This window comes from Triticum urartu, chromosome 2, assembly GCF_003073215.2.
Source record: "Triticum urartu cultivar G1812 chromosome 2, Tu2.1, whole genome shotgun sequence".
In the NCBI taxonomy this organism is placed as follows: domain Eukaryota; kingdom Viridiplantae; phylum Streptophyta; class Magnoliopsida; order Poales; family Poaceae; genus Triticum; species Triticum urartu.
This window is the reverse complement of record NC_053023.1, coordinates 616,262,670-616,290,015: the sequence shown is the minus strand read 5'-3', so window position 1 is coordinate 616,290,015 and position 27,346 is coordinate 616,262,670. Positions and strand designations below refer to the sequence as shown.

Below are 27,346 nucleotides of genomic sequence, written 5' to 3'. Positions count from 1 at the left end.
GTAGTGCAGCTAGTGGTAGTGGTACAGTAGGTTAATTAGGTGATGTTAAATGAATAACCTAAATGAATGAAATTAGTAGTTAACTGAATTTTTTTCCTTTCATCATTATAGAGCACTAAAGTTAACTGAATTTTTTTCTATTAGTAGTTAAATGAATTTTCTTCTACACTTTGTTTTTGAATTAGCTTGTGAAATTTGGACATGTGGTTGCTCGTGTATATTTGGACATGTGTTGCGGTGTTGAAGAGGGATATTTGAACACTATTTCCAGGGAATGATGCTGAGTGGCCTATGTTTTGCCGGAATGTTGATTCATTTCTGTTCCGGCAAATTTCAGGTTCTCGATTTGTCCACTTTTTAGCAAAGGTCATGCCGAAATTTTCCGTGAATTTCGGCATGACTTGTGCTACAAACTAGGACATATCGAGTGCCCGTGATTTGCCGCACCAGGAAGGAGTCAACATTCTTGCAAAAAAATAGGCCTTTTTTATGTCATTATTCATTTTATTAGGTCTAGAATTAATTGACTAGATTTAATCATAGGAAACATGGCTAGCAAAGATGAAGGACAGGGTTCTGGTGATTGCGACGACGCCAACTGGGCGGCAGAAGAATTTTTTAGCCTTACCGACGATCAACCGATGTTATTGCTGGGCCCACCGGTGGCATCAGGGACTGAGGCCGACACGCAGACCGGTGCTGAGACTGAGACCGGCGCTCAGAGTCAGACCAGCATCGAGACCGGCGCTGAGACTGAGACCGGCGCTGCCTCGAGGAGTGGAGCCGGTGTAGAACCGAAAGCAAAGAGGCAACGGGTTCCTAACAAACTCAGGACTACTAGAGTGGTGGTCACGGAGGTGGACGACGGCAATTTTGAGCCAACGGTGCCCGAGGAAGCGCGTCGATGCTACGGCAATCAAATAGGCTGCATCGTACGGACAACCGCCACCATCAACGATGAGAAACTACAGAAGATAGAAAATATGAGGAGCTCCCTCCTAAAGAAGTTTCACCAGATATTCTTGTTCCCGGGCCGGAATGAGAAGGATTATAAAGATCCAGATGAGGAACCGGCAATGAAGAAGATAAACAAACACGCCATGACCAAGTTTAGCGACGCGTTGGCCGCTTGGAAAAATCGAGTGAAAGCAAGGATCTTCGACAAGAAGGAACCCTACTCCGAGATTGTAAAGGATAATACGACAATCACAGAAGAGCAGTTTCAAATATTCAAGGAGGCTTGCGAGGCCGAAGATACCAAAAAAAGTCTAAGTACATGAAAGGGCTTCAAGAGAGGAACTTTGGGAGCCACCACCTCGGAAGCCGTGGTTACGGCGGAAAGAGGTCCAAATGGGCCAAGGAGGAGGCGGAAGCCGCGAGTCTGGGCATCCCAGACCCCTTGGCGGAGTTCACCGTCCCGCAGGAGCGTGACGTCCTCAGGGCCCGGCACCGTTGGGACCCAGTGAAGAAGGTTTACGAGACAACACCGGTCATTACAGAGTTCATGAGACTGCTGGTAATTTTACTTTCTGATCAATTCGACTGCACATGTTAGTCATATTTGTAAACGATCCTTGTGCCTTTTGCAGAGAGAGCAGCACAGGATTGCGGTCAAAAGCGACTCGCCGTCTGAGGCATTGGCGAGGCCCAAGTGGGACACTCCATTCAACCGGGCGTTGAACATATTGAAACAACAACCGGTGGATACTCGACCGTCGTATGGACACGTGCACGGTGTCGGAGACGGCACCACGTGGAAGAAGTACTACCATGAGACCACGGAGGAGAGAAAGGAAAGACGGAGGTTAAATGAAGAAAAGATCGACAAGAGGGTTGAGATTGCGGTTGAGAAGCAATCAACGCAGACAGTCGCAACAGTGGTAGCTGCCGCAAAACAGGTGGCTTTAGATATTTCTACTACCTTGGTTCCGGCCATTTTCAATTGGACCAGGCAAAATCCAGAAAAAAATGCAGCGGACTTTCCCCTTGCTAACTTCTTGGCGGGGAGCAGCTCCACTAGCATTGCACCAGCACCTGCAACTGCACCTGCTCCCGCACCGGACGTGCTAGGCGGTGCTTCATCTTTGGCTGAGCTCGACGCCCTCACGGTATCTGTCACACCGGCCCCCTTCAATATAAATGTATAATCTCCTGTTTTTGTTGCCTTTCGGATGTCTCACGTCACAGACTTTTCTTTGCAGGCCGACGAAACCCCATGCACCATATTGTACACCATCGGCGACCAGAAGGTGGACGTGGGGAAGGCGACGATAATGGAGCCGAAGGAACCATTGTTCCACAGCCGGCCGATCCCCCCGAACATCTTCAAGGTTTCCGTGGCCAGTGTCAAACCGGGCCATGAGAATTTGCCTCCTCCAGTACTACTGGGGGATGATGACGAGACACCGCGGCGGCTTGGTGATTGTTGCAATGCTGGGTGGGTCCTGTTGTGGCCAAAGAGTCTGCTTTGTCTGGAGGCGGACGGGAGCACACCCACGAGCACACAGCCTCAGCAAGGTATGAACATCAACACCCCACCTACCCAATTAGCATCGGGTGTCGGGTTGGGTGATAGCGGACGGGGTAAGGAGGAGGCTCCATTAGTCGCTGATGACGTCGCCATGGATGAGGATGAGGACGACGATGGCGCTGCTGAACAGTATGTCTATACTGGTGCCTCCTCAGGGTTTGAGCGTCATGAGTCGGTGCCTGAATCACCGTCTCAACGTATTATGGACGACCCTCCGGTAGTAAAGAAGTTTAGGAAGAGAGCGAGGAAAGGCAAAAAAGCTGTTTCTATGATCCAGCCGCCTCAGCAGCCTCGGCCTTAGGACTGTATAGATATCCCCGATGCGGATAAATGGCATATCCCCGGTCAACCAATCCTACCTGCAACAGCGCTACGGGCCAGATTCGGCGATCTAAAGAGACTTCATGACGATGTGCTGCGGGTAGAGAAAGACCTCATCGCCTCGAAAGATCCAGGATACCCACTCTACGTGGTTAACGTTCCGCGGCAAATGTCGTACGTCGACAGCTTCCTCGCGGATAAGTTCTTCCTCCAATTCGATTACATATTCGACATGTTCCACGTGAAGAAGCTGGATTTTACGTTTGTCCGCCTTTATGCCTTGCACATGAACTACATCATCGGGGTTGAGCAGATATCTCATATCTGTGTCACTGACCCGTACTACATGCACGAGGGCTTCTTGGGAGTCTACACAAAGCACCGTGAATACGTGAGGGATTACATCGCCAGTTTCATGCTCGCCAATAAGGACAAGGGGGCGATTCTCGTGCCTTATCATCCCGTGTAAGTCATCCGCGCTGCTATCCTTCCTTCGATTTCAATCATTCATTTGCACGGTGGAGGCTAATTAATTTGAGGACTTATTTTGCGCAGCGGCGGGCGCGCCGTCCTCGTCATCCTCTACCCCCGATTCTCCCACGCTCTTTACTTGGACTCGTCGAAGAACATTCACAAAAAGGATTACACCCACATCAAGGATGTTCTCGACAGTGCTATGTGTTACTACCAATCAATGGGTGGAGAGGTCAGGGACAAGAAGACAAGGGGCGGCAGGGTTGCCTTCGGCCATAAGACCGACTTCTGCTGCATCCAGCAACCGAACGATTCTCTTAATGATGGATTCTATGTCCTACACCACATGCTGGAGTACAGACGGGATCACCAGAACCTTTGCATGGCACCTTCTTCCAGCGATGCCCATATTCTGCAATGGGCAAAGGACATAGGAGATATCGAGGATCATCGACTTCGAGCTGAGTTCTATAACATCCAGCGCGAACTTGCCCAAATCATCATGAAGGAGGTCGTCAGAAAAACAGGGATGTTCTACGGAGAAGGACAAATGTCACGGGAAGACGTCCGAACATGGATAGCCTCTCAGCGTCCCGACCTGAAGCCTTTCACTAGGCTCGGGGACTATCTCCCTGACTTGGATGGATGGAACGACATGTTGGAGTGATTGTCGATATATGACAATGTGTCCGTTTAGTCCATACTTTCTGTATGACAAAACTTTGAGTTATGCACGGTGAAACTTTATTTGTGATGTAATTAAACCGTCCTCCTCCTCGACTAGCGAAAATCACTCTAGTTAGGGCATTTTGGGGTACGATGAACTTTGTTATTTATGCTTATGATATGTTGTTTCTATTTTTGCCAAGTCTGTATCTTTCTGTTGCTCAACTATATATGTTGCATATCATCGAATCATGTGATGATGCAGGTGCATAGATCATAGATGGCGAAGAAGTGCTATGCCAGGAGTATATATACGACAAGTGGCTGGAGTGTCAGGCTGCCCAGGTGTACCGGTTTCCGGTTTCTGAGCGACAGGCAGTAGTTAGTTTAGGTTCACGCTAATGCGAGAGAGGGATACGAACTCATGTTATCAAAGTGATAGCTCTTCTAGCGTATATCATTGTTTAGATGGATGACGATGTATTTGCAAGTAATCGAGACTTGTATCGCTATTTTCGAGATGATGATGAGAGACCACTTTGTGCTGGATGATGATTATGATGATGACATGATTTGATGAGACTAATTGTATGTATATGCTATGATTACATTTGTATGTGTATGATATGCTAAAGATTTTTGTATAAAGCCTATTCAAATACAAAACAAATATGCAGGAAAAAAACTAATAAATAAACTAGTAGTAGCGAGGGGGGAAATTAAGCAGTAGCGCCTCCTTACCAGTAGCGCGTCCCAGCAAACAGCGCTGCAGATAATATCAGTAGCGCCCTTTCCCAAAGAGCGCTACAGCTATTCATGTATAGCAGTAGCGTGGGACAACAGGCGCTACTGCTATACGTTAGCTGTAGCGCCTTATTAGTAGCGCCGGCACCCGCGCTACTGAGAGGCCCAAAACCCTCGCTACTGCTAGGCTTTTCCCTAGTAGTGTATCGTGACGCAGCTCAAATGAGTCTTGTCCGCTGTGTTCGGCCCGGCTGGATTTAATTTTACTGTATCCGGCGTGAAGGTTATCGTCTCGCATAGTGGCACGCCCTCGTGATCCGTAGATCGATCTTGCATGTTTTTCTTTGTCCTCCAATACGTCTCGCAGGTCTGGCGTATTTCCCCATGCCTTGACATTTTTATTTGAGTGGCATCAGGATGCGGGCTGAGCTTTTGGCTGAAATGCCTTTCTGTCGCGGCCACGAGGTGGCCGATCAGCCGCGTCATACGCTGGAGATGTAGGTTTTGGTGCTTCCTCCTCCAGTCGGGGTAGCAACCTGCGCTTTGGGTAACTCTTGGAGGGGAGTTCGAGTTTATATTCCTCGGTCGCAAGGACTTCAGTCCATCTGTCAGCTAGCAAATCTTGATCAGCTTGAAGCTACTGTTGCTTTTCCTTAAGGCTATTTGTCGTGGCTATAAACCGGTGCTTGAAGCGCTCTTGTTCGACGGGATCCTCGGGCACGACAAATTCGTCATCGTCAAGGCTTGCCTCTTCTTCGGAGGGAGGCATGTAATTATCATCCTCCGTCTCTCCATCTGCCACTCTCTCGGGAGGGCTGGCTTCTCCATCCTCCTGCTCTAAATCTTGCTGGAGGGGATTGTCGTCATCTTCGGCACTGTCCGGAGTGCTATTATCTCCTGTGTCGATATCACCGTTTTTGCCTTGGCGAGACTTAGAGCGGCACCGCTGGTGTTACCGCTTGGGTTGCTTCTTGGAGGGGTCATCCTCCGCTGTCCCGTCGCCATTGCCTTCTTTGGGTGTGTCCACCATATATATATCATATGATGAGGTGGCTGTCCAGTGCCCTGTGGGCAGTGGTTCTTGTTCGCCTCCTGCACCGTCGTCCATGTTGTTGATGTCTTCGGAGTCGAAGTCGAGCATGTCAGTCAAATCGTCGACAGTGGCTACTAAGTGGGTGGTGGGTGGGCGGCAAATTTCTTCGTCATCCGCATCCCAATCCTGCCAGACATAGTTCGGCCAGGATTCTCCTGACAAGGAGAGAGACCTTAATGAGTTCAGTATGTCGCCGAAGGGTGAGTGCTGAAAGATATCCATGGAGGTAAACTCCATGATCGGCGCCCAGTCGGATTCGATAGGCACGGGCGTAGGCGGTTCGGAGTCCGTGGCCGAGGAAGGATCCGGCAGTTTGGCATCACGGCTCTCATGAAGGATAAGGTCGATACTCGGCTTGATCGCCGCTGAGGATACGGCCTCTGTGGCGGCGTCTATCCACCCGTCCATGGATGGCGCAACTGGCTCCAAATTGAGGGTCGGAGCGGTTGCCGGTGCGATCTCCTAAACACTGTCCGATGGTAGAGCTAAATCATGATCATCGTGACCGTGTGGCGCACTAGGCAGGGGCTCAAATCCGTTGAAGATCAAGTCTCCGCGGATATCGGTCGTGTAGTTTAAGCTTCCAAACCTGACCTGGTGGCCAGGGGCGTAATTCTCGATCTGCTCCAGATGGCCAAGCGAGTTGGCCCGCAGTGCGAAGCCGCCGAATACAAAGATCTGTCCGGGGAGAAAAGTCTCACCCTGGACTGCATCGCTATCGATGACTGAAGGAGCCATCAAGCCTAATGATGACGACACAGAGGAACTCTCAATGAAAGCACCAATGTCGGTGTCAAAACCGGCGGATCTCGGGTAGGGGGTCCCGAACTGTGCGTCTAAGGTGGATGGTAACAGGAGGCAGGGGACACAATGTTTTACCCAGGTCTGGGCCCTCTTGATGGAGGTAAAACCCTACGTCCTGCTTGATTTATTATTGATAATATGAGTAGTACAAGAGTTGATCTACCACGAGATCAGAGAGGATAAACCCTAGAAGCTAGCCTATGGTATGATTGTATGTTGTCCTACGGACTAAAACCCTCCGATTTATATAGACACCGGAGGGGGCTAGGGTTACACAGAGTCGGTTACAAAGAAGGAGATCTACATATCTGTATTGCCAAGCTTGCCTTCCACGCCAAGGAGAGTCCCATTCGGACATGGGACGAAGTCTTCAATCTTGTATCTTCATAGTCCAATAGTCCGGCCAAAGGATATAGTCCGGCTGTCCGGATACCCCCTAATCCAGGACTCCCTCAGCGGGAATTAGGTGGCGTGCCTTCTAAGCCTCTAGCCCGCCGCCCGTTGCGAGCACGCCAAGCGGCGCCAGCTAGCCGGGCCAGCCTGCCAGCCCACACACGCGATGGGACGTTGTAAGTGCATCTAGTGCCACCCCTAGTTGGTTTTGGAGTATTGACGACAAACCTAGTTGAGGGACTAATGTGTTTGTGAGAATTGCAGGAAAACACAGGTAGAAATCCCTCATTGATTCAGTTTTACTACCAGAGATGACCCCTAAAATGTTGAAGACATTGAAGACAAAGGTGGTATATGAAGATATTCACATTGAAGACTATGACAACAGAAGACACGTTATGAAGCCTATGGAACTCGAAGACTTAGATCCTTCGTAGTTCTTTTTATTCTTGTTGAGTCATAGGAACCACCGTACTGTTAAGTGGGGTCCAGGAGAACAAGTCAGAATGACTTAAGTGATGCCTAAATCAAAAACCTATGTCTTCAAGTGAAGACAATGAGAGCAAATCTTGTCCAGAGCCGGACAAGTCAGCTTTGCTTGTAGCCCAAGTAAAGTTGCCATGAGAGTTCGAAATCTGACCGTTGATACACGTGTCAGTTCCTTAGTGACCCAGGGTCATTTCGGACAAATCAGGTCGGGTTGCCAAGTGGCTATAAATAGCCCACCCCCACAACCATAAACGGTTGGCTGCTCAGATTTCAGTGCACGGCTTTTGTCGTTTGAGAGCAACCCACCTCGAAGCCTTTGAGAGAAAATTCCTAGTGAGGAGAAAAGCCCTAACCACCCAGAGCCAGAGTAAATTGGGCATCACTTAAGTCTTCTTGTCTGTGTGATCTGAAGACTTATTACACTTCAGGACTGTGAATCCTCCAGACGGTTAGGCGTCGCGTTCAGAGCATCCAAGAGACATTGTGGATTGCCAGTGAACGAAGTCTGTGAAGGTTTGGGAGTCTACCTTGAAGACTTACCAGAGTGATTGGGCGAGGACTAAGTGACCTTAGCTCAAGGAGATTACGGTGAGGACTTGGTGTCCTGAACTGTGTGTTCAGGACTGGGTGTCCGGGACTGTGTGTCCTAAGGTTTAAATACCTAGCCGCTCCAACCAGACGTACAGTTGTCACAGCAACTGGAACTGGTCCAACATATCATTGTCTTCAACGAGTCACTGGTTTCATCTTCACTTCCTTCTCTTGCTGTTACTCATTGTGAAGTCATTGCGTGCTTGCTTTATCATTTGTCTTCACAACGTGAATGCATGATCTGCTTGGCTTCATAACTTCTTCCTACTTGATCCTTATTACACTGAAGCTGTTTGTCACTGTGCTTTCACTCTATTGAATACATGACCATGACTGGGCTAGTGTAATCTAACTTCCGCTGCATAGTAATAGGCATAATCTTCACTGTTTGTCTTCATAACTCCCAGGTTTTGAAGACTTTCATAAAAATCGCCTATTCACCCCCCCCCCCCCTCTAGTCGATATAACGCACTTTCAGACGTGACAGCAGGCTGGGCTCGCCACGACCGGGCCTCAGCGTGTGGGCGGATCCGCTGCGGCCGTGGCGGACCGTTGTGATTCCACACGGAGTTACTGCACGTAGTAACTCGCGCAATAATCATGAGGACGTGGGGTCGTGGGCGCAATTAATCCCACAATCCCACGCCCCACCCCCTCGGCTTCGCAGCCCAGGGGCTATAAGTAGGGCGAGGGGAGTGGTGGAGCACGCGCGCCCTCCTCCCATTTGCCATTTTCGACCTTCTCCTCCTCTTACTGCCGCGCGCACTTCTGCGCCCTGTCGAAGCGCTGCCCCAGCTCGTCGCCGTCAGCCTCCTCCACGCCGAGCCTCTTGCTCCATCGTGGTCCTTGCCTCTGCCGCCGCGCAATTTCCCCATTGAGCTCAGACTCCATGACGCGCGAGGAGGGGACTGGGATGGCTCGTCAGATTATGCGGCTGCCCGGCGCGAGCTACGTCAAGGTGCGCGTGCCGCCGGAGGAAGAGATCTCGTTGGCGCCGCAGGGAAGCGAGCGGGTTATCTTCCGCTCGCACTTCCTCCGCGGCTTCGGCCTGCCGGCGAGTGGATTCTTCCATTCCTTCCTCAACTTCTTCCACCTCCAGCCGCATAATCTGACGCCCAACACCGTGACGCTGCTGTCCGCCTTCGTCACGATGTGCGAGGGCTACCTCGGCATCCTCCCCACCATCGAGCTGTGGGGAGCGTTCTTCTTCACCAAGCAGGGCACCTCCACCAGGGAGAAGGCGGCCCAGTGTGGCGCCTTCATCGTGGTGCGCCGTTCGTCCATGAAGAATGCCTTCCCCGCCATCAAGCTATCACAATCGGTCAAACTATGGCAGAAATCATATTTTTACATTTAGAATGTCGACCCCGCCCTCGACTTCATCAACTTGCCTCCCTACGAAGCCGGCCCTCCGGCCAAACCTCAGGACAATTGGGGCTACAAGCCGAAGCCCTTGTCAGCTGACGCCATCGCCGCCATCAACCGGCTCCGGGTGCTGACAGACCCGGCAGGCCTCAAGGCGTCCGACCTGCTGGTCGCCTTCGTCGAGCGCCGGGTTCTCCCGCTCCAAGGCCGGCCTCATCTGATCTATTGGATGAGCGGGCACCGGGACCCGAGCCGGACGTGCACGAGGGACATGCTGACTGCCGAGGTCGCCCGCATGGTCAACGAGATCTCCGACCTCAAGCTGTCAGAAGGGTCTTGGCGGTTCGACATGCGGCCATACTCCCAGGCCAACCCGCCGCCTCCTATAAGTTCTTCAACTCTTTTCTTTTTAGTATTTGTTTTGATTTTGGTCTTGCCATCTTGAATAGTCGGTCTTGTGAACACAGATCTTCATGTCTCCGGTGATGGCCGCCATCGTAGGGCCGGGTGGAGACTACCTGCCGGACCGGGCAGTGAGCGATGTGGACGACCCCGACTTGGGGGCGGCCGCCCTGGAGGACGATGCCATAGGTGGCGGCGACGGGGCGGGCGCCTCCGAAGACTTAGGCGACACTGAGACTTGGCCCAATGACGACGAAGACGAGGACGAGCCGCGTCATGCGCGAGGCGTCGGCAAGGTGAACGTGGGCCCTTCCGCCGAGCCGGCTGCTCAAGGCGGCACGCGCAATAGAAAACAAGGCGCCGCCTTGTTTGGCAGCGCACCGAAGAAAACCAAGAACCCGACCGTCGCGACCAAGCGGAAGGAGGCCGCTGCGAAGGCGACCAAGTTTCAGAAGCTTCCGAAAGTGCCTCCTATGGTGTCGGCGTAAGTGTCTTTTCCTTGTGACTTCCTTTCTTGTCGATTCTATCTAAGCTTTTATGCTTTATTTCCTTGGCTTGGGGCTCCGCTCTCTCTTGAGAAGTCGGCCGCCGCCTCCGTCATCGGGTCGGGGGAGACTTCTACCACCACCCGGCGAATCGACCCTGCAGCCGACCTCCGGGAGGCGCAGGAGCGAAACGCGCGGGAGGTGCGCGAGGAGCGGGAAGCCGCCCGTAAGGAGCAGGCGGAGGCCGCCGTGTTGAAGAAGCTGGCGGAGGCTGAGGCCGATGCCGCGGAGAAGAAGCTGGCTGAAGAAGCCGCGTACCGTCAGGCGCCGTTGTTCGTCACCCCCCTGAACTCCACGCCGCCGCCACCAGAGTTTACGGGGCCGACTGGGGGAGCCGGCGACGAACAGCCGGTCATGGAGAGGGGAGTTGGCGACATCGCCATGCCAGAGGTAGCCGTGCCTTCGCTGCCGCCATCTGACAAAGCGCGGGACAAGCAGCCGGCCGCCCCGCCGGCATCGCTAGACGGAAACGAGGTGGTGACGGGCCTGACTCCTCAGGCCCTCACACCATCGTGCCACCGAGGCGCGAAGGCAACTTCGGCGCCACGACCGCTGGAAGCCGGTGCTGCAAGCTCGTCAGCCCCGGATGCCGAAGCAACCAGCGCCGCTCCCGCTGAATGGGTGTGTGGAGCTGGCCACGCAACTGGCGGAAAAGGCGGAGCTTCTCCAAAAGGCCCGGAAGGAGGCGGAGGTGAAGGAGTCCAATCTCCTCGCCGAGTTCGAGACCGAACGCTCCACCTAGACCGACAAGGAGGCGCTGCTGAAGTCCGGCTTCCGCGGGATTGAAGACATGGTTGATGGTAAGCTTTCTTCTTTTTCTTTCTTTGGGTTGCTGGCTGTCGATCAAGCCGGCTTCCAGCTTCTGACTTCTAATCTTTTTGCTTTCTGCCTGAGCAGACTTCTTTCCTGGCCATTCTGACGCCGCCAACAAGGCTATTGAGGCTTATCGTGGGAACGGGGGGCAGAAGGCATGCAGATTGCTGCCGACGCACCCCAGACTCTTAGCGAACAACTTCTCAGCATCCAAGCCCGCCTCCGGCCGGCTCATCGGATGATGTACCGTCTTCAGCGTGTCGGGGCCCAGGCGATCTCCGCCCTTTGGCCAGACATGCCGGCTCCATGTACTCCCAGTTTGACTGCCGACTGGCTGGAGGTGGTGGCCGGCCGCCTTGAGGCTTGGAAGGGTTCCTCGGCCCGGGCTGGAGCGCGCCGCACCTTGGAGTTCGTCAAGGCGTGGTATCCTGGGCTAAATCTATCCCAGTTGACCACGTTTCGGTAGGAGGCCCAAGAGCAGCTGGTGGCGGTGGAGCGCGACCTTGTCAAACGGGCAGCGGCGATCACCGAGTACACCGACACCAGCCTCTTCGTTCCTGAGCTAGCTGAGAATGGTGCCGAGGCGCCACCGGAGTGGTTCGGGCTGAACCTAGAGGATGACGAAGACTCGGCTGAGATGATTGACTCCAGCGATGAGGGAGAAGGCGAGGAGGACGAGGAAGGCGAAGAAGATGCGCCAGAGGTCGGAGCGGACGGCCAGCCCCAACTTGATCGTGCCTCGAACAACGAGCCATGCTCGAGTGCGCTGACTGCTGCTGGAGGCGACCAAGCAGAGACTGGCTAGCCGTACACTCCACCAACCAGCACCCGCGACTCTGCCAGCCAGCCGGACCCCTCTGCAGCTCCCTAGGCCGCCGACTTGTCTTTATTTTCCCCGTTTTATCGGTCTTGACAAACTTTGTTAAATTTACCCAATTCCACCTGCGGGGTGTATTTCAAACTCTGTTGAATGCTGGCCAAGGGCCTTTTGATATGTAAATATGCTTTCACAGTTGTGCTTTTGCCGAGTTCTGACTTTTCTTGCTTTCTGCTCCTTGGCCTTTTTCCTTTGCCGCCCTCCCTTGGCTGTCGTCTTGCCAGCCAAACAGCCGCTTTGCGGACTGTGGCTTGGTCAAGTACTTAGCTGCTTTCGGGAGGGCAAGTACTTAGCCGACTAGAGTGTTTAGCAAGTTAAGTAGAGGCCAGCCAGCCAGTTGTTTCAGCAGCCGGTCGATGAGGCGGGGAGCCGGCCTGAACTATGTGCATGCTTGGGGTCCTTAGCCATTTTCATGTGGACGCCCTTTCCTGCCTGTAACTCCTGCCCACCGGGCAGTCGCTCTGCGAGCTACAGCTTCTAGCAGGAGAAGGCTTAGGTGCCAATGTCGGTGTCAAAACCGGCGGATCTTGGGTAGGGGGTCCCGAACTGTGCGTCTAGGATCGATGGTAACAGGAGACGGGGGACACGGTGTTTACCCAGGTTCGGGCCCTCTCTATGGAGGTAATACCCTACGTCCTGCTTGATTGATATTGATGAATATGAGTGTTACAAGAGTTGATCTACCACGAGATCGTAATGGATAAACCCTAGAAGCCTAGCCTATATGACTATGGTAATGAGTATATCCTCTCCGGACTAGTCCCTCCGTTTATATAGACATCGAGGGGATCTAGGGTTTACATAGAGTCGGTTACATAAGAAGGAATCTTCATAGTCGGTCGCCAAGCTTGCCTTCCACGCCAAGGAGAGTCCAATCCGGACACAGGTACAGTCTTCGGCCTTCATGTCTTCACAGCCTATCAGTCCGGCCCATGGATAACAAGTCGGACGCGCGAGGACACCTTAGTCCAGGACTCCCTCAGTAGCCCCTGAACCTGGCTTCAATGACGAGGAGTCCGACGCGCATATTGTCTTCGGCATTGCAAGGCGGGTTCGCTTCTATCCGAACTTCAAGATAGTCTTCGGATGCGATGATAGTATCCGGACCTGTCACACACACCATACACAACCGCAAAGAGAATATATTTTTGCACGAGTCTAATCCGCTAACAGTTTTTACAATATGACATCACGTATGTCCGGTCATCATTTCGAACCGTTTTCATGTTTCTACGCCCCATGTCCCGAGACGCGGTTGCCATTGGCACGTCTTGTCAAAGCAGAGATCGTGTCCCCTTATCGCGGGATTCTCATCAATGCGGGCATGGGTAACCCAACCGTGTCGTTTATACGGCCCTTGGGAATAGGAGAATCTTAAGGCGAGTGAGGAGGCGTTTAATATTCGTTGCCTTTATAAGGGGATAAAGGTTCCCTCTTCCTCTCTCACGCCCTCTCTCTGTCTCCGCCTTTCTAATCTCGAGCTTCGGCGCCCAAGTTTTCATATCCTTTCCACTCAAGCAACCATGTCCGGATCCGGTGGTCAGGGCAAGTGGATGGTCTCCTCCATCAAGGAGGAGAACATTACGGAGCTTCGGGCGGCCGGATACTTTGCGAAGGAGATCATCCACGGCCTGCCGACCGAGGAACAAGTCGTCCCATGCCGAAGCCCACCGAGAGGGTAGTGTTCCTCCCCCATTTCTTCCGCGGGCTAGGGTTTCCACTCCACCCTTTCGTTCGCGGGCTGATGTATTATTACGGGATAGATTTTCATGATCTATCCCCGAATTCCTTCCTCAACATCTCAGCGTTTATCGTTGTGTGTGAGGCTTTCCTCCGCATCCAACCCCACTTCGGGTTGTGGCTCAAAGTCTTCAACGTGAAGCCGGAGGTGGTGGATGGCCAGCATGCGGAGTGCAGAGGATCCATGGTGAGCAAGTTGTCCAATGTCTCCTGGCCCAAAGGTACCTTCATGGACACGGTAAAGGAGTGGCAAAAGCAGTGGTTCTACATCACAGAACCTCGCAGCACTACCTGGGCCACAGCTGCCGAATTCTGCTCCGGCGCTCCCATGCGACTCACCTCCTAGGTCGAGAAGAGTCTGGACTGGGGTTCCCCTGACGAGGTGATAGCGCTGCAGATGCACGTTCAAAGCATGGTGACCAAGAAAGTCAAGCTTGTTGATGTGATCCAGGTGATCCTAGTTCACCGGATCCTTCCGTGCCAGCGCCGAAGCCGCCCTCTGTGGGAGTTCAACCCGAAGAAGCATCAGACCTTGGTGAGGCTCTTCGAGACTACTCACGAAGGCGCATGGAAGTTTCTCTTTAAGGGCAACGAGAAACCACCGGACACGGATTCAGACCGTGGTCACGATTGTAAACACCTTGCCGACGAGGTATGTCTTTTTTGATGCATTCTCCACTTGTTTGTTTCAAGGATGATGCCTGAGCTTTTATTGTTGCTTTTTAGGGCTAGATGGAGAGGACGAAGCGGATCCAGTGTCCGGATTCGCTGCCTGAAGAACCGGTCATCTCGCATCTAGCGAAGATGCTGGTGCCGGCGCCTTATAAGGCGCAGGAGAAGAAGGCCAAAAATAAGGCCAAGGGGGCCAAGAGTGGCCCCCGTCGTAAGGGCACTTCGGACGTGACGTCCGAAGATGATGAAGTTCATTCCTCTGTCCCTGAGGACAATGGCGAGGAAGAGGAGGAGGAGGAAAGCAACCCTCCCCCTGAGGAGAGGAAGAAGAAGAGGGCGGCTTCAGCGCATCCGGAGGCGGAAACACCCAAGAAGGGGAAGAGCGTCCCCGCGGTCAACACCGCGTGGGATGCTGATAGCAGTCCGGAAAGACGCCCTCGCACCAGGCCCCTGGCCGCATCATAAGTGACATGGCTCGCTCATGCGCGTGTCCAGCCCTTTCTCTTCATTATCTTGACATAGTTAATTGTACTATTGTAGTCCGGCCCGCGACCTTATCCAGCGATCCTCATCTGGAGGTTCGTTGGCTCCGTCAAAGATGGCGAGCATGTCACCACCGCCTGCTTATTCCCTCGGGGCCAAGGATGAGACCGAAGTGTTATCCTGGAGGACCGCTCCGAACCGGGGAGGAGCCCAGGACGTTGTCCGGGAGGCGCCACAAGGCGAGACCTCCACTGCCGGACACATGGGGGAGCCGATCCCCATGGAGACTGGCGAAGAGGGCCATATCCAGTTCGGCCCTCAGCCGAATATGATTCCGGAGACCCATATGGCCCCGGAGTCACGCGAGCAGCCCCCTTTGAAGGAGGGGGTGTGCCACTTCCACCGGTGGCCCCTGTCCATCTAGGGGCGCCGGATAACCTGATGGAGGCGCTTCGAGGCGCCTCCGTCGTGGACGAGCACCGTGTCCTTATGGGTGCGGTGATCGAGAAGATTCAGTCCGCCAAGAGTGGACTGAATGAAGCTTGCAGCAGCCTGTTGACAAGTTTCGAGGTAAGAAAGAGAAGAACCACGCGTAGCCAGTAGCCCCTGAGACACTATCCGGTGTTCGGCAAGAAGGACCGGACAGAGGATCAATCTTTTGTTATAGCAGACTAACGTAATATGGATGGATAAGCAGGCGTCGCTGTGTGCCGCAACCTCGCATGCTGCCGAAGTCTCTGAGCTGAGGCAGAGGCTGGAGCGGACCGAGAACGAGCTCGGCGAGGTTAGGGTTCGGCTCCAGGAGAAGCAAGGTGAGTGATGACTTGTTGTGTGTTCGAAAGGAGTAGGCGTTGTATATTGACCGCGGTGTCATAATATCTGCAGGAGCCGCGACCGAGGTTGAGGCCCTGAAGAAGGCCCTAGGTGAGGCCGAGGAGAAGGTTGTCCAGCAGCAAGCTGCCCGTAAGAAGTCCAAGGCCCGGGTCAAAGAAGTCCAGCAGGAGCTCCAGGATGTGGTGAAAAAATGTGAGGCCTTGGAGCATGATGCTTTGGTTCAAGGGGCCAAACTTGCCAAGGCTCGTCAGAGCGCGAAGACCGCACGGAATGAGGCCCAGGCCACCCTCCAGGAGATCCAGGAGGCCAAGAAGATCACAGCGGGTAAGGCTTTTAAGATGCAAAGCAAGTATGCGGAGAAGTAGTACCTTTTACTAACCCGGGTTCGGAGTTCCCCATGAGCTTTTGCGGATTTACCATGCAGTGTATCAGACGCCGCGGAGTTCTATCGAGCCGAAGGAGGGGGTTCTACGGAGAAGCTATTCTGGTCGCAGTATGCGGCGCCAGAGCATCCCGTTTCCTTCACCGATCAACTGAAACAGCTAGTGGAGCTGCATAGGGTGGCCGTACCAGCCATGAAGGATTTGATAATCCAGCTATGGCCAACCGAAGCTATGCCAAGAAGCTACTTCGAACTCGTGAGGCGGATGGTGAACGCCTATCCTCGGCTGGACGTCGTCAAGCGCTCGGCCTGCATTGAAGGTGCACGCATGGCCTTCGCCCGTTGCAAGATGTGGTGGGCGAAGATGGACGCCGTCGAGGTGACCAGAGGGCCACTAGAGAGCAAGGAGCACCGCACACCCGAATGGTATTTTGCGGATGTCGTAGAGGGGTCTCGCCTTGCGGCAGCACAATGTTCGCAGGACATTGTATTTCAATAAATGTATTCATGTTGCCTTTGCCTTGTATTATAAAAAACAAAGCCTGTTTTGTGATGTAATTTTGTTATGCTTTAATTGTTTCCTCATGTGCGGCCGTGTTGTATGTAATCTGAGGGTTGGCCATTCGTCGGCTTCTGCCCTCACGTAGGTAGTACGGAGGTGTTCGGGATGGAATCTAAACAATCTTGATCCAATTGTATGGCCCTTGAAGGAGTTGTTTAGCGCAACGGACAAGGCAATCATACTATCCGGCTTAAACGCCCTCACTTAGTGATAGGAGTTTTATAATAAAGCATGGGCGCAGCCCCTGGTTCAAGCTAGGGTGTTGTCAGCATGTGATCGGGAAATGCCGATTTGTTGCATAATGCAGAAAAAATCTCCAATGATTTGTAACCCTCAAACAGCTGACCGGCTCTCGCCGTATCATGACAGTCAGTTTCGGCTTTCTCTACTGAGGTGCTCATCTGGTCAAGGCCAGGGCACAATCGCAGTAGTTCTCCCTTTACTACCCTAGAAGATTTAGCGGAACATAGGGTAGCAAGCACAGGAGCTGGGCAACCCAACTATTGACCGAAGACATGATTCGGAGCCAATGCATATAATGCTAAATTCAGGGTGCCGAACTTATCTTTAAGGATTGTCCGTACTTTGTTGTCGTATCATGGGGTGATGGGGAGCCCCTGGCAAATATGAAACGTACCAAAGTGTACGGTTGCTAGAAAATAAGTAATTTAAAGGAAAACAGAGGGAGAACAGAGATAGGATCTGGGGCCCTTGAACTTGGATCATGAATTGTTTCCATTATAGTTGGGTTAATGCGTCTAAGCACATTAGTACAAAATAATGCCATAAGAAACCGGCTGTTTGACATGTCGCGACCAAAGGCGAGTTGCGTGTGGGTCCTAAAATGGATAGAGTAATCATTTAGTTAGCCTCTAGGGCTTCCCATGTACGCCTGTGCTCTGTGTCAATCCGATGTGTTTATCCTTTGACAGGGCCATTAATCAGGCCGTCGAAGGAGGCCCACGTAAGAGCAACCTAAAAAAAGGGAAAAGGGGATAGTAAAGTTATATGTGTGCCCGGGATCGGTCTAGCCAAACTGTAGATCCCGGGCTGGCTTGTGCCTCCGTCGATGTCCATGGAATTTTGAGTGCGTAACTATGTACGCGTGGTACGAATGCCACTACTTCATCGGGACTGGGACGGAGGCCGAATTGCTAACCGAGCTCTTGATGAGTCGCGTTGTCCTGTTGCAGTGTAGTCCGGAACCTCTTAATGATGTCCAGGGGCTCGGCAGTCGTACTATGGTGCTGCTTGAGAAGGCCGCTCTGTACCTCTGCCGCTAGGGCGGCGGTGTGCTCCTCTGACCGGAGGGAGCGTTCAGTATTGCCATTGACTGTTATGACGCCGCGCGGACCGGGCATCTTGAGCTTGAGATAAGCATAGTGTGGCACTGTGTTGAATCTAGCAAACGCGGTTCATCGAGCAGTGTGTGGTAGCCGCTGCAGAAGGGGACGATATCGAAGATTAACTCTTTGCTTCGGAAGTTGTCCGGAGAATCGAAGACCACCTCCAGCGTGATTGAGCCCATGCAGCGGGCCTCAACGCCTGGTATGACTCCTTTAAAGGTAGTCTTTGTTGGTTTGGTTCGTGAGGGATTAATGCCCATCTTCCGCACTGTATCCTAATAGAGCAGGTTGAGGCTGCTACCACCGTCCATTAGGACTCGTGTTAGGTGAAATCTGTTCATGATTGGGTCGAGAACCAGTGCGGTAGAACCACCATGCCAGATACTAGTTAGGTGATCTCGACGATCGAAGGTGATCGGGAATGATGACCAGGGATTGAATTTCGGGGCGACTGGCTCTACCAAATAGACATCCCTAAGTGCTCGCTTGTGCTCCCTTTTGGGGATGTGCGTAGAGTATATCATGTTCACCGTTTTGACTTGAGGGGGAAATTTCTTCTGTCCTCCAGTGTTCGGCTGCCGGGGCTCTTCGTCCTTGTCCTCACTTTATGATCCCTTTTCTTTGTTTTCGGCATTTAATTTGCCAGCCTGTTTGAAAACCCAACAGTCTCTGTTGGTGTGATTGGCTTTTTTATCTGGGGTACCATGTATCTGGCACGGACGATCGAGTATGTGATCCAGGCTGGATGGTCCCTCACTGTTCCTTTTGTAGGGCTTCTTTCGTTGGCCGGACTTGAGCCACTGGATCTGGCGTTAACGGTGGTGTCATCGGTGTTGTCTCCATTGCATCAGCGTTTGTGTCTGTTGTGCCGGAGCTTGCTGGAGCTGTTATTGGCCTTGGAGGGGCTTGTCTTGCTGGTTGTGTTTTTGCTACGAGCCAGCCAGCTGTCCTCACCCGCGCAAAAGAGGGCCATGAGTGCCGTAAGGGCTGCCATGGACTTCGGCTTTTCTTGGCCAAGGTGGTGTGCTAGCCATTCGTCACGGATATTGTGTTTAAAGGCCGCTAGGGCTTCGGCATCCGGACAGTCAACGATCTGGTTCTTTTTGGTTAGGAACCTAGTCCAGAATTTTCTGGCTGATTCTCCAGGTTGTTGAACTATGTGGCTTAAGTCATCGGCATCGGGTGGCCGGACATATGTACCTTGGAAGTTGTCAAGGAAGGCCTCTTCCAAGTCCTCCTAGATGCCGATGGAATTCTCAGGCAGGCTGTTTAGCCAGTGTCGAGTTGGCCCTTTGAGTTTTACTGGGAGGTATTTGATGGCGTGGAGGTCGTCTCCATGGGCCATGTGGATGTGGAGAATAAAGTCCTCAATCAATAGTGCAGGATCGGTTGTTCCGTCGTATGATTCAATATTGACGGGCTTGAACCGCTCGGGGAATTCATGATCCAGCACCTCATTTGTGAAGAAGAGAGGGTGTGCGGCACCTCTATATCGGGCTGCGTCACGGCGCACCTCCGATGAAGTCCGTCTGCGGTTATCGGCCCGGGTGTGACTAGGTTTGTCACGTCCGAATAGGTAGCCATCATCCCGAATTGGGAAGCGTCCTCGCGATCCGTAGATTGATCTGGTGTGTCCTACTCTACTGTCTAGCTCGTGCCGAAGGTCGTATGTATGGTCCCGAGCTGTTCTATCCCTGTTTTTGCGAGGCAGTGGGGTGGGCTGTCGTTCGGCTTGAGTTGTTGTTTTATCCCGACCGCGGGGTGGCCGGTCCGCCGTATTATCCCGACCACGTGGTGGTCAGTCCACATTGCGTGAGGGAAGTATGGGGTCTGGTACCTCCTCATCAAACTGAGGTAGCAGTCTGCGCTTTGGGTAACTCTTGGCTGGGCGCTCGAGGCCATATTCCTTGGCTGCTAGGACATCAGTCCACCTGTCAATGAGCAGGTCTTGATCAGCCTGGAGCTGCTGCTGCTTCTTCTTCAGGTTTCTTGCAGTGGCTATTAGATGGCGCTTGAAGCGCTACTGTTCAAGGGGTGCCTCAGGCATGACTAAGTCCTTACTCTCGAGGCTCTCATCATCCTCGGAGACTAGACGATAACTATCATCGTCTGGGTCATTGGGCATGGCCTGTTTATCAGGGTTATCTTGCCCGTTGTCTTGTTCCTCTTGTTCGGATGCAGCCCCGACAGGGTCTTCATTGTTTTCGGCATCGCCCGGAGTACTATTCTCTCTGGTGCCAGTGTTTCCATCATTTGAGCGACGAGGCTTAGAGCGGCGTTTAGGGCACCGGCGCTTGGACTGTGTCTCAGAAGGTTTATTCGCAACTGGATCTCCTTTGCCGTCGTCGCTAGCTTTTTTAGGTGTGTCGACCATGTACACATCGTACGAAGAGGTGGTTGTCTAGCGTCCAGTGAACGGTGGGTCTTGGCCTTGCTCCATGTCGGCATTGTCGTCCATACCGTTGATGTCCTCGGAGCCGTAATCAAGCACGTCGGTTAAGTCATCGACAGTGGCTATGAAGTGGGTGGCGGGTGGGAAGCGAAATTCCCCATCATCAGCCTTTGGCTCGAACCGAACATAGTTCGGCAGTGAGTTCTTCTCCAGGGACAGGTTCTTTAAAGAGTTTAGCACAACACCCAAAGGTGAGTGCTGGAAGATGTCTGCGGCGCTAAATTTGAAAATCGATAACCGATCCAGCTCGGTGTCGGCGGGCGTGCCCGGTTCGGAACTCATAGCCGGAGACGAGTACGGAGTTCCATTGACGCAGATATTGCGGGGTGCCGAGCCCATGTGTGGCTCCAACACCGTGGACTCGGTGGCCTCAGATGGCACGATCTGCTCCGGTTCTAAGGCCGTTGTAGCAACAGGGGCCATCTCCTGGGTGTGATCCGATGACATATTTAAGTCATGTTCATCGGGGTGAGGGGGAGTGATCGCTGCGGTCTCAAATCCATTGAAGATCAAGTCTCCACGCATATCCGCGACATAGTTCAAGCTTCCAAATCTGACCTGGTGGCCATGGGTGTAGCTATCGATCTGCTCCAGATGGCCAAGCGAGTTGGCCCACAGTACGAAGCCGCCGAACACGAAAATCTATCCGGGGAGGAAGGTTTCTCCTTGGACAGCGTCACTATAGACAATTGAAGGGGCCATCGAACCTTTCGTTGACGGCACAGTGGAACTCTCAATGAAAGCACCAATGTCGGTGTCAAAACCGGCGGATCTCGGGAGGGAGTCCCGAACTATGCGTCTAGGATCAATGGTAATAGGAGACGGGGGACATGGTGTTTACCCAGGTTCGGGCCCTCTCTATGGAGGTAATACCTACGTCCTGCTTGATTGATATTGATGAATATGAGTGTTACAAGAGTTGATCTACCACGAGATCATAATGGCTAAACCCTAGAAGCCTAGCCTATATGACTATGGTAATGAGTATATCCTTTCCGGACTAACCCCTCCAGTTTATATAGACACCGATGGGATCTAGGGTTTACATAGAGTCGGTTACATAAGAAGGAATCTTCATAGTCGGTCGCCAAGCTTGCCTTCCATGCCAAGGAGAGTCCAATCCGGACATGGGTACAATCTTCGGCCTTCGTGTCTTCACAGCCCATCAGTTCGTCCCATGGATAACAGGCCGGACGCCCGAGGACCCCTTAGTCCAGGACTCCCTCAGCCAACACACTACTTGTCCGACTACAGGAAGCTCCACATAGTACAAGGCGGCGAGCCCCCGGGGCGACTGGTCGAACCCGGTACCAGGCGGAATAATGAAATAACACATTCATAGGCATAATACTTATCATATATAGAAAAGAGGGTAGCCCCCGAGCTCTTCTCGGGGGACCCGGAGTCTTCGTACTTAATACAACAGATAGCATGGTACATACTGCATCAACTGTAAAATCTTCAAAGGAGGTTTGCATTCCATGGCCGCTCTGTCTCTTTGTCGGAGTCGTCTCTCTTGCATGCTCTGGGTTTCTGAGCATCGATCAGGTAGTAGGAGTCGTTGCCCAAAACTTTGCTAATGATGAATGGGCCTTCCCAAGGTGTCGAGAGCTTGTGCTGGCCGGCTGTTCGCTGGATCAGCCGGAGCACAAGGTTTCCCTCCAGGAAAGATCTTGGCTTGACCTTCCAGTTGTAGTAGCGGCGCAGACTCTGCTAGTAGATGGCGGACCGACAGAGTGCTAATAGTCGGCCCTCCCCCAGTAGATTGACACCGTCTTCTCACACTTCTTTTGCTTCCTCCTCGGTGTACATGGTGACGCGAGGTGAGTCGAACTCAATGTCCGTCGGGATGACGACTTCGGCATCGTAGACGAGGAAGAAAGGCGTGAAGCCGGTTGCCTTGTTTGGAGTTGTGCGCAGGCTCCAGAGGACGGCCAACACTCATCAATCCAGCAGTCGGCCGACCGCTCTAGAGGCTCGACCAGTCGGGGCTTGATGCCGGAAAGGATGAGGCCGTTTTCTCGCTCAACTTGGCCGTTTGACTGTGGATGGGCAACGGATGCTAGGTCCAGTCGGATGCCCTGCGTCGCGCAGAAATGCGCCAAGGCTCCTTTGGCAAAATTTGTGCCATTATCCGTGATGATGCTATGTGGTACTCCATACCGAGTGGTGATATCTGCAATGAACGTCACGGCAGTCGGACCATTCAACTTCTTGATTGGCTTTGCTTCTATCCACTTGGTGAATTTGTCCACGGCGACAAGCAGATGGGTCATGCCGCCGCGTGTTGTGTTGAATGGTCCCGCCATATCCAAGCCCCAGACGGTGAAAGGCCATGCTAAGGGAATGGTTTTGAGTGCAGAAGCTGGTAGATGTTGCTGCGAGCTGAACTTCTAACACCCCTTGCAATGTTTGACTAGATCCTTGGCATCCTCCAAGGCAGTCGGCCAGAAGAAACCGTGGTCGAAAGCTTTGGCCACGAGTGATCTGGAAGCTGTGTGGTGGCCGCACTCGCCTTGGTGGATGTCTTTGAGGATTGCTTGGCCTTTCTACGGCTCCACGCAGCGCTGGTACACACCAGTGACACTGCGCCTCACAAGTTCTCTGTTGACAATGGTGTATGTTGTTGCTCGACGTTGCACTTGTCGGGCTGAGATCTCATCAGTCAGCAGCTCTTTGTTTACTAGAAAGTTGAGTATGGGTTGCGCCCATGAAGGTGCTGCTAGTTCTTCAACTGCCAGAACTGCAACTTGCATGAGGACGGTTGGGCTGGGAGGCGGCGGGTTGGAGTCGGCTGCCGCTTGCTGTGTCGATGAAGTCCCCGGGCCGACTGCCGCAGCCTCCGGGCCGGGTTCTGAAGTCCCTAGGTCGGGTGCGACTGCTGCAGTCCCCGAGCCGCTTGGTGAAGTCCCCGGGCCAACTGTTGCAATCCCCGGGCCGATTGCCGAGGTCCGCGAGCCGGCTGCCGCAGCCCTAGAGTTGGATCCGTCGGCCTCGGGAGGAGCCGGCATAAAGATGGATTCAGATTCCGGAGATGGCTTGATCGACGGCTTGAGGAGGCGTTGAAGGGAGACACCAGCTGGTATTGCTTGTCGGGTGGAGCCGATTCGTGCCAAGGCATCTGCTTGCTCATTGTCGGCTCTTGGCACATGAAGGAACTCGCACCCCTCAAAGTATCCACTGAGTTGCTGAATGAAAAAAGGGTAGCTTGCCATATTTGCATCCTTGGCGTCCCAGTCACCAGAAGACTGCTGGACCACCAAGTCGGAGTCGCCGTAGCATAGGATTCGGCGGATGCCGATTTCCTTGGCCAACCGAAGGTCGTGTATTAATGCTTCATACTCGGCCACATTGTTGGAGGCGGCAAAGTGGATTTGCAACATGTATTTGAGCTTGTCGCCTTTGGGAGAGGTGAGGACGATGCCGGCTCCAAAACCAGTGCGCATTTTTGAACCATCAAAATGCATCCGCCAATGGGTGGAGTCCCGCGCTGGCAGCAGGTACTGGGTCTCGGCCCAGTCGACGAGGAAGTCAGCCAGTGCTTGGGACTTGATGGCGGTACGAGGCTGGTAGTAGATGGTGTAGGGGGCCCACTCGATGGCCCATTTGGCCACTCGGCCAGAAGCATCTCTATTGCCAATGATCTCAGCAAGTGGGGCGGTGCAGACAATAGTGATTGGGTGCCCCTAAAAGTATGGCTTCAGCTTCTTGGCGGCAAAATGCACGTCGTTGCACATCTTCTGATAGTGGGGGTAGTTCTGCTTGGAGGCGGACAACACTTCATTAGGTAATACACCGGCCTCTGGACTGGTAATGCCTTGCCGTCTTCCTTGCGCTCCACAACTATGACCGTGCTGACCACCCGGCTAGTAGCGGCGATGTAAAGGTACATGAGCTCTTTAGCAGTCGGAGCCGCCAGGACAGGCGGCGTCGTCAACATCTTTTTCAGCTGGAGAAAAGCATCATCCGCCTGGTCGTTCCACTCGAAATGAGTGGTCTTCTTCATGAGCTGGCACAGGGGAAGAGCCTTCTCGCCTAGCCGACTGATGAACTGGCTGATGGATGCCAAGCAGCCGGTGAATTTATGGACGTCTCACAGTCAGGTGGGCTTCTCCATCCTCTCAATGGCTTTGATCTTCACAGGGTTGCACTCAATGCCATGTTCTGAGACCAGGAAGCCAAGGAGCTGGCCGGCTGGTACTCCGAACACGCACTTTTCTAGGTTGATCTTGATTTGAAATCGGCGCAGATTTTCAAAGGTTTCCTTGAGATCTTCAAGGAGTGTGTTGTGCTTCTCTGTCTTCACCACGATATCGTCTACGTAGACGTGGGCATTTCTGCCGAGTTGCTTGAGGAGGCACTTATGCATGCAACGCTGAAAAGTGGCACCGGCATTTCTCAGGCTGAATGTCATAGTCAGGTAGCAGAAGGCTCCAAATGGTGTGATGAATGCAGTCTTTAGACGGTCTGCCTGGTTCAGCTTGATCTGGTGATATCCTGAGTAGGCATCCAAAAAACTCAACAGCTCGCATCCGGCTGTGGAATCTATCACTTGGTCTATATGTGGCAGAGCAAACTGGTCCTTTGGGCTGGCCTTGTTGAGGCTGGTGTAGTCAATGCACATGCGCCATTTGTTATTCTTCTTCGGTACAAGGACTGGGTTGGCAAGCCATTCTGGGAAGAAAACTTCCATGATGAAGCCGGCTGCCAATAGACGGGCGATCTCTTCTCCAATGGTTCTTCTCTTCTCCTCCGACAGTTGGCGTAGGGGTTGCTTGACTGGCTTGGCGTCTTCTCTGACATGTAGCTTGTGCTCGGCGAAATCCGTCGGTACACCCGGCATGTCTTTGGGAGACCATGCGAAGATGTCCCGATTCTCACGGAGGAAATCGACGAGCTCGCTTTCCTATTTGCTATCAAGGTTTCCGCCTACGACAGCGTACCTCTCCGGGCGCTCTGGGTCCAACGGTATCTTCTTTGTCTCCTTGGCCGGCTTGAAGGATCCTTCAGCTTCCGCCTCCTTGGGATCATGAGACATGTCCGGCTGCTTGCCGGCCATGGCCACAACCTGGTTAAGGAGCCGCTTCTCGGCAGCGATCACAAGGGACTCGGCCGGCCGGCTGCTGGCGGCCGCACAGTCGGACGACTTCTGATAATCTCCGGAGATGGTAATGAGTCCCTTGGCACTCGACATCTTCATCTTGAGGTAGGCATAATGTGGCACCGCCATGAACTTGGTTAAAGCAGGTCGGCCAAGCAGTGCGTGGTACGGGCTTTCCAGGTCGACCACCTCAAACCAGATGGGCTCTTGGCGGAAATGGTCTTCGTCCCTGAAGAGGACATCTATCTGGATCTTGCCGATTGGTGAGTGAGAAAGGCTAGGAACTATGTCGTGGAAGACAGTCCGACTGGGCAGGAGATGCTTGGGTTTAATCTTTAACTTCTCCATGGTGTCACGGTACAGGATGTTGATGCTGCTGCCGCCATCTATCAGGACTCTGAAGAAACGAGCAGCTCGCCTCTCCATGGCAAAGGTGGCCTCCAACACCAAAGCGTAAGAGCCCGGGGAAGGCATTACTTCTGGGTGATCATCCCGGCTCCAACTGATTGGCCTCTCTAACCAGTGCATGAACTCTGGGGCTTCAATGGCCACGACATTCACCTCACGAGACTGTCGGCGCCGGTTGCACCTGTCATTGGCCACACTGGTGAAAACAACATACGCTCCATGTTCTTCAGGGAATTGATCTTGAACGGCGTCGACTGTTGGGCGGGCCGCCGACTGCTAAGGAGGCGGAGGCGGCTGGCCAGCAGGCGGGGGTGGTTGCAGCCCTTCGCCCTTGGAGATTCGTGTGAGCCAATGACATTTCCGTGTGGTGTGGTTGGACAGCTTCGCGCCACTGTGGAATTTGCAGGGAGCATTAAGATTCTGCTCATAGGAGAAGGCGAGCAACCAGTTGGGCTTGCCGCCCTTCTGGCGCTTGGGAAGAGGCTGCCCCTCCGGCTGCCGGTCTTCGACTGCTGCCACCTGCCGGCTGGTGGAAGCCGGCATCGGGGCTTTTTGCTTGTTGTCTCTTTGCTGTTGGCGCCGACTAGTGTCACCAGCCGGGGTCCGAGGAGCCTGAGGAGCCACCTTGCCAATGCATCAACTTGAATTTCCATCTTCATGGAGGAATCGGCCGTAGGGTATTTGTCTGCTATGATCAGTAGCTCGTCGAGGGTCGTCGGCTCGTCGCAGAGGAGCCGGTGTTTGCGCAAAGTTCCTTCTCTGCACCCGGCTGTGAAGTACTCGATGGCCTGCACCTCATGCACGCCCTCGCAAGAGTTGTGCAGCTCGGCCCAACGTGTGAGGTAATCGCGAGTCGATTCGTTGGGGCCTTGGACGCACAAGGAGAGCTGGCGAGGCTTGGGCGGCCGCTTGTACGTGCTGGTGAAGTTGCGGATGAAGGCCTCCGTGAAATCTACCCAACTATTGATGCTGTGGGGCTTCAGGTTGTTGCCGAGTGGAACATACTTCACGGCAACACGCTTGTTGCCGTTTCCAATGCTGACGGCGGTGGAGTAGTCGACCAGCCAGTCCTCCGGCTTCACGGAGCCGGTATACTTGGGCGTATCTCTTGGGAGCGTGAACCCTTTGGGGAAGGGCTCATCTCGGATGCGGGGGCCGAAGCAAGGCGGGCCCAAAGTGTCTTCTTCTTCTAGCGCCAGGGGTCGGTTGAGACGATCGGTCCGGTGGAGGGCATCATTCTGTCCGATTCCTTCTCGGGG

General features: G+C 53.3%; 1 pseudogene; it reads right to left on the bottom strand.

The window, feature by feature from the left end:
* Positions 1 to 17,698: 17,698 nt before the first annotated feature.
* On the bottom strand, positions 17,699 to 25,772 carry LOC125537524 (annotated as a pseudogene).
* Between the last annotated feature and the right edge of the window lie 1,574 nt (positions 25,773 to 27,346).